At 43.3% G+C, this 7,732-nt stretch overlaps 1 long non-coding RNA gene across 1 annotated transcript; it reads right to left on the bottom strand.

Annotated features, from left to right (window-relative positions):
• Window positions 1–4,221: 4,221 nt before the first annotated feature.
• Window positions 4,222–5,216, bottom strand: LOC119805983. The gene is made up of 2 exons (XR_005284052.1): window positions 5,039–5,216; window positions 4,222–4,882 (listed from the first exon to the last, which is right to left on the bottom strand). It is a non-coding gene; the product is annotated as an uncharacterized LOC119805983 (long non-coding RNA).
• Between the last annotated feature and the right edge of the window lie 2,516 nt (window positions 5,217–7,732).

Below are 7,732 nucleotides of genomic sequence, written 5' to 3'. Positions count from 1 at the left end.
ATCCCATAATAGGAAGCGAAGATGGGATAACAGAAGAGTAAGCAGATGATCAGGAAGGGGAGAGGTTTTAGGTGAGAGGTTGGGGTTAAAACCAGCTGCCCATGCATGAGTTCAAAGAGCAAGATGAAAAAAGGGGCTTTTGGGGAAGAGCCCTAAGCCTTTTAGAGCCAGAGGCAAAAGTTTTACACAGTCAAGGTGAAGCTCCTCTAACAGCTTAACAAGAACATTTTTTAATGAATGGTTATTTTGTTCTACCTTCCCTAAAGACTGAGGATGGTATGGGATATGAAACTGCCAAGGAATCTTAAGAGCCTTAGATAAAGTTTGAGAGATCTGGGAGTTAAACTCTGGACCATTATCCGAATGAAGAGAGGTTGGGATTCCAAGCAGGGGGATGATTTCTAAGGGAAGAACATCGGAAACTGTCTGGACCCTGTTGTTAGTGGTGGGAAATGCTTCAATCCACCCAGACATGGTGCCCACCAAAGTCAGAAGATATTTAACTCATCTGAATGTGGGAATATGAGTAAAATCAAGCTGCCAGTCAGTTCCTGGAAGGGACCCCCTGACCTGGTGGGTGAGAAAAGGGAAAAAGTCTTGAAATCTAATGTTTGACAGATTTTACAAGAGGCAATGATAACTTTTAAGAACTCTAAGTCCTCAAGGGTGGGTTGGAGGTGAGCCTTGACAAAAATGAAACAGAACTTTGCTATTAGGATGCAAGAGCTGATGTAGGTAGGACAGAATTTTCTGGGTGTCAGGGGGTGTCTGCAAGAATGTGGGCTATACTGTATGAATCCCCTGAGGTAATTGAGGTAGGTTTGGATTCTGGAAAACTGCTGTTCTAGCTGCTTGGTCAGCCCGGTGAAGGCAAAGATATTTTGAGATTGAGAGTTGAGAGGAATAGATCAAAAAACATCCTTAAGATCTAGAACTGAGAAGTGGGAGGTTCCTGGAGGTTTAGTGGAAAGAAGTGTTACACTAGTGTTAGGCGCTACAGGATGAAGAGGGACCACTGAAGAGTTAATGAGCCAAAGGTCTTGAACCAGGTGATAGGTTCCATTAGGATTTTTTTAACAGCAAGTATAGGGGTGTTAAAGAGAGAAGAGGTGGGGTGAAGTAGATTTTTTTCTTAGAAGGTCAGAAATAGTAGGCTTAAGTCTCCTAAGGCTCTAGAGAGAGATGGGGTACTGAGCTTGGGTAATGGAGAGTCTTTTAATTGGATAACAATGGGGGAATGGTGTTTAGCAAGAGAAGGGTTTGGGGTATCCCAGACTTGGGAGTCCACCTGAAAAACTGGTAGAGGAAAAGACACACTGGAGCTGGGAGGTTGGGAGGGTAGTAGGACGAAGAGGAGAGCTGCCAGTGAGTCTGAGGTTAGGTGAATGGAAGGAGCAAATGAAAAGAAGGCTACTTTTGCTAAAAAAAAAAAAAAAAAAAAAAAACCTCTTCCCATAAGAGGTACTGGGCAGGTCAGCAAGACTAAAAATGAATGAGTGTGATAAATACCCTTAAAACACAGTTAAGTGGTGGGGTCTGCTGAGGTAGATAAGGCTGTCCCTCTACCCTGACAATAGATAAACCAAAGGAGAGGTAGGCAGGCCCCCAGAATTCCCATCCTGATACCGTGATGTTTATCTGTGGCTCCCTATTACAGATGACGGTTGTGGTTGGGTCAAAGGAGCCCGGGAAGCCTCACTCATCCATGGCCAGATCTAGAAGGTCAACTTGGGAATTTTCTGGGTTTGATGTCCCCATGCCACTATGTGCATGAGGACAATCAACTGCACAATGTCCTTTCCTATGGCATTTTGGACAAGGTCTCATGGGACCAAGATGAGGATTAGGGCATGCTTGGGCCCAGTGACCAATTCTACCAGATTTGAAACATGAGCCTGGTGGTTCTTGAGCCTCAGGGTGGGGGACAAGGTAGCAGTATGGACAGCATGGATCAGGCGATCTGTTGCCTTGGCCAGTTAGAGTGGCTAGCACGTGACAGTGATGATTGAGGGCTTTGTCATTCCTTGCATGGTACACCTTAAAAGCAAACTCTAAGATTTCTGCCTGTGGGGCAAGGGGCCTTTCTCCAAACCTCTAAGTTTAGCTTTAATATCAGGGTAGCACTGAGAAAAAAATGAGTTATGAGTAACTGCCTTGTGTGGTTTTTTTGGATCTAAGTTAGTATATTGTAACAGGGCTTTAGTGAGGCATTCGAAAAATGCAGAAGGATTTTTCTTTGTATCTTGAATGACCTCCGAGAGCTTATTATAGTTTACTGGCTTGAAGGCAGCCTTACGGAGACCTGCTAGGAGGCAAGTCAAAAACTGGTCCCTAGCTAAAATTCCACCTGGAGTGTTATAGTCCCAGTGTGGTTCCTACTAGGGGACCGCCTCTGCCCCCAGATGGTGTGTTGCATGTGTTTGGTGAATCTTGTCTGTGTGTAGTCTGGCCTGCTCCCAAACTCACCTGCACTTTCAGGAAGTAGGTTATTAGATAGGATCATATAGGCTTCATGAAAAGTGAGATTATAAGACTGGGTAATATATTGGAATTGCTTTATGAAAGAGGTAGAATTAGACATGTAAGACCTCACTTTTTGTTCTACATGAGAGAGTTCTGAGAGGTAGAAAGGAATGTGTACCCTAACCAATCCATCTATGCCAGCCACTTCTTGCAATGGGAGAACTGCAGCAGGCTTGGCTTAGTCAAGGTTGGGTTCCATAGCAGCACATGACGTGTGAGAGGAGGGGTAAAGGTAGGTGCCAGAGCCTGGTGGCTGCTGTGGCCAGGTTCTGAAAGGAAGGATGATCCAGCAGAGCTGATGGAGTAATTAGAGCAGGGAGGGAGCGAGCTGAAGAAGGCAGTGGAGCCTGCACCACACAGGTGCAAGTTGAGGGAGATGGTGAGGCAGTGGGAGGTAAAAGTGCAGAAGTATCTATCAGCTGAGGTTGGGAAGGTGTGGATTCCTTAGCTGGGTCCAGAGCAGGAGCTGAAGGAACTGGGGTAAGAACTGAAGGAGTGGGGGTAAGAGCTAAAGGAACAGGTGTAGGAGCTGAAGGAACATGGGTAGGAGCTAAAGGAACACAGGTAGAAGCTGAAGGAATGGAGCATAGCTGCCTGCTGAGGAAGAGAGGCAGGGGGTTTGTTAGCTGGGTCCAGAGTGGAAGTGGACTGTTCTTCCAGCTCAGATGGCATAGCCAGGAACATGTGAGCAGGCAAACAGCTTGCATGGACAGAAGGTTTAGGCTTAGAGCTTAGATAGCAAAAGGCTTGAATATAAGGAAACTGCTTCTATTTGCTTGTGTGCTGACAGTAGTTATAAAGCTCCCGTAGAATATTGGGATCAAAAGTGCCATTAAACAGCCACTTTAAATTGTTATTTACATTGTAACAAGGCTTTTCTTTGAGCAAAGATGGACAAGTGTGGGAATCTGTAAGTAGGGCATTAAGGCCTGGGGTTTCAGGGCCTCTAAAAGGCATCTGAGGGGTGAGGCTGAATTGATGGTCTTGGATGGCTTGCTACCCTTAACTGAAACCATGAAAATCTGTGAAAATGGCGATACCACAAGGCTTACAAGGGGACGTATCCCCTCTATAGGTGGGGTGTGATGGCAGCGAACACCGCAGGGCTTTAGGAGAGCATCCTCTACCTACAGGCCGGGTGTTAAAGCCTGACTAGTTCTGGTTGGGGTGACTCGGAAGCCAGAGAGGCCATGGCGGAATGAGTGTTCCAAAAGAAAAGAAAAAGAAAAGAAAAGAAAAGAAAGGAAAAGAAAGAAAATAAAAGAAAAAAGGAAAAAGAAAAATCTGAGAGACCCTGGGCCTCCAGTTGCAGGAGGACTGACCCTGGGTCTTCCAAACACAATTTCAGCTAAGGGAAGCAATCTAGAGATGAATGTCAGTGAAGGGCTCAACTGTAGCCCTGAAGGCCGTGGTTGGGGGCTGTCCCCCCATTTCTAGGAACACCAGAAGATTTCCAGTAGCTCAATGGTCAATTTCTTGGGTTTGGAGAAATGGTTAAGCTGACCAGAGTGGAGGAAACTCACCAATTGAAGCCAGTGGTGTGCATAGAAATCACTCTCAGGCAGATGGTACATGTGGTTGTTATGGAAAAAATACCTGGTTCGGGATCCCGACCCCAGGAGAGGAGTTAGGTGGGGTGAGCCTCCTGAGTCTCATGGCTCCAATGAAATTACCTGGCACAAGTGAGAAGGAAACATGGAACATGCAACAAACCTGCTTAGGAGTTTATTAGAGGGGGCATGTACAGGCCTGGGGAAGTTGGTGTGCAGAAAGAGAGTGAGGGGGAATATGGCGCATCCAGCATTTAAAAGCTGCCTAACACATGTACACAGAGGGTTGATGTGACTATGTCATACACAGATGATGGGACTCACACATGCACACAAGGGCTTAGCTGAGTCAGACGTGAATGATGCAACCACACTGTACGGAGGTCATGCAGGGCCCTTTAACATCCCCGGCGCCATTGGGCACTTTTGCTTGAGGGCTTGCTGCACATGCATGGCCCTAGAACCCAGAAGTGTCAGCCTTATTGTGGCTGAAATTATAACAGCTTTTGTTTAGAGTGTTTATTATAACAGCAGAAAGGAAGGTAGACCAAATGCCACACGAAAGAAAGACATTCCTTTAGTAGAAACACAATGTTATTAACTGACTATATGTTTCTAAAAATATCTGAGTGTTTAGAAAGGGTATAAAAAGGCATTAAAAGGAAGAAGTTTAAAGGAAGAGTCCTGTGGAATTGGGGATTTGTTTATATAACTCTGAAGTTGGTGACCCTGCAAAAGTGACTTAACCTCCTTGCTCTCTTCTTTCTTCCAGACACTTGTTCATGTGAGGAGGTGGAAGATAATTTAACCTGAGGAGGAAGAAGATATCAAAGAGTAATTATGCCAGTTAAGAGTCAGATAGGTTGAGGTGTTTCAGGGACTTTTATTCTGGCTACCTAATAGTTCAGTGTCAACAGTTACTACTGGACCATGAATATAAGTTGGGGTTTTGAGGTCTTTCTTACCCTCAATTCCAGGATTTGAGTTAGCTTCTTCATGGCCTGTCTTGCTTCTTGATTCACTCCCACCTATAGGATACCACATATAGGAAAGCACTATCTAAGCCAAAGAAGCCATTAGCAAAATAAAATAAAATAAAATAAAATTGTGGTTCAAATAATTAACTGATTATTTCAGAATACCTAGCAACAGTGCACAAATAAATGGTCTGTATCTGACATGATAGATGGATAAATTACCCAGATATGATCAGTACACATTGTATACATGAAAGGAAGTATCACACATTACTGTGGGCATTAAGTATATATATAATAATATAATATAATATAATATAATTGTTAGGTGTTGATTAAAACTTCAGCATTAAAGAAAGGATTATTAAGCCATTCTTGTCCCTTCTAAAGGCACCAGGAAATCATGTTTCCTGAAGTCTCCTGACATTCATTGTGATAGTTCTCCTTAAAGATGAGTACTTGTGGAGATCAATGAGATAATTTAGTTGGTAAAAATGTTTACCACACATACACAAAGGCTGCCTATGATGACATACACTAGTAATACCAGAATTACATAAATATACATGTGCATATATATATACACACACACACACACACACACACATGCACACACACACACACACACACACACACACACGTACTGTTTGCTCATGGATCTACTATCATTCCCATCAGAAAAGAATAAGATTACAATCTTTTGAGCCAAATTTGAATCAACCTTTTTAAACTGCTGGACAAGTCTATACAGTCTATTCCCAGAGTATGGTGATGAATTACATTAGTCAGGGACTTAGAAAGGCAAAATCCACAAGGCTACATACTTTCTCCCACTTTTGTTCAATCAGTGGCAAGCATACATCCTGATGTACTTCCTGCTTACGTACATCCCACCTACATGAGATCAAGAACATCCTGTGCAGTTGGGGCAAACAAGTTTGTTTACAAAAGGAAAAACACTTAACTCGTTATCTTACATGAACAATAGTCTTCAGCATTCCAGAAACTTATCTGTCCTTTTGCAAGTGGGGCTTACAGGTTAGAGGCATTTTGTTTTATAGATCTCTTAAATTTAATTTAATTTAATTTAATTTAATTTAAAACATATTGTTAGTGCTCACAGTACCTCATCTGATTGTGGATACTCATATTTTTGGTGGTTTAGCTTTAAGAAGACCACAGATCATCAAGATGAGAGAGCTGGGAGAGAAAGAATCAACGGGGAACCCTGACCAGCATGTCTGAATTAGTCCATGCCTTGCATGCAAAATCCCATTTCATGGATGTAGAGTAAGGGGAACATTCCTTCTGTGCTGGTGGGAGTGAAAACTTGTACAGCCACTTTGGAAATCAATAGAATGGTGTCTCAGAAAATTGGAAATCAATTTACTTCAAGACCAAGTGATACTACTTTTGGGTATATACCCAAGGGATACTCAATCATAACACAAAGACACTTGTTCAACTATGGTCATAGTAGCTTCATTTGTAATATTCAGAACTTGCTAACAACCTAGATGCTCCTCAACTAAAGAATAGATAAATAAAATGTGATATATTTACACAATAAAGTATTACTTAGCAGTTAAAAAATTGTCAGTCAAATGGACAGAACTAGAAAACATTCATCCTGAGGTAACTCAGACCTAGAAAGACAACAAGGCATATCACTTATAGCTGGATATTAGCTGTAAATAAAGAAAAACCATGCTATAATCCACAGACCCAGAGAAGCTTAGTAACAAGCAGGACCCAAGGTAGGATGCATGGATCTCCTGGGGAAGAAGAAATAGAAGAGATCTCATGGGTGGACTGGGGACAGGTGGAGATGGAACCACAAGGGATCAGGTTGGGGAATGGAAAAAGAGGGAGAGTACTGAAGAGAAGACTGGAAATGGGGGTGGTGGTGGTGGTATATTTTTGGGGTCAGGTAGAAACCTGGTGTAAGGGAAATCTGCAACTCCCAGGGATCTACAAGGATAACCCTAGCTAAGACTCTTAGCAATGGTGGATGTGTAGCCTGAACTGACAATCTCCTGGGGCCTAGTGAGACTTTCAGAGGAGGGACTGGGTAGTCTGTCCTACCCAAGGAAAGTGCAGGGGATTGGTAACTACTCCAACTGTCATCAGGAAGCCTTCATCCAGTCACTGATGGAAACAGATGCAGAGACCCACGCCTGGCATTGGGCTAAGCTCAGGGAATCCTGCTGAAAAGAGGGAGGAAGGATTGTAGGTGCCAGTGGGGTCAAGGACATCACAAGAACACACACCTATGCTCATAGTAACTCACACAGTCTTGTCCAACAACCAAGGAGCCTTCATGGAATCAACCTAGAACCTCTACATAAATGTGACAGTTGTGTATCTTTTTCTACTTGTGGGATCCCTGGTAATGGAGCCAGATCTATCCCTAACACTTTGGCTGGATTTTAGGAACCTATTCCTCATAGTGGGTTGCTTTGCCCAGCCTTACAACAAGTGGAGGAAACTAAGTTCTTCTAGTCCTAACTCAACTAGACAATGTCATGCTTTGTTGATACCCATGGGAGGCCTGCCCCTTTCTTAACAGAAACAGAGGAGGAGTAGATTGAGGGGTGGAATGGAGGAGAGGTAGGGGAGGAAATGGGAGAAGAGGAGAGAGAGAAAACTGAGGTTGGGATGTTTAATAAATGAATACATTTA

Source organism: Arvicola amphibius, chromosome 1 (genome assembly GCF_903992535.2).
Source record: "Arvicola amphibius chromosome 1, mArvAmp1.2, whole genome shotgun sequence".
Lineage (NCBI taxonomy): Eukaryota > Metazoa > Chordata > Mammalia > Rodentia > Cricetidae > Arvicola > Arvicola amphibius.
This window is presented reverse-complemented; position numbering and strand designations above follow the sequence as displayed.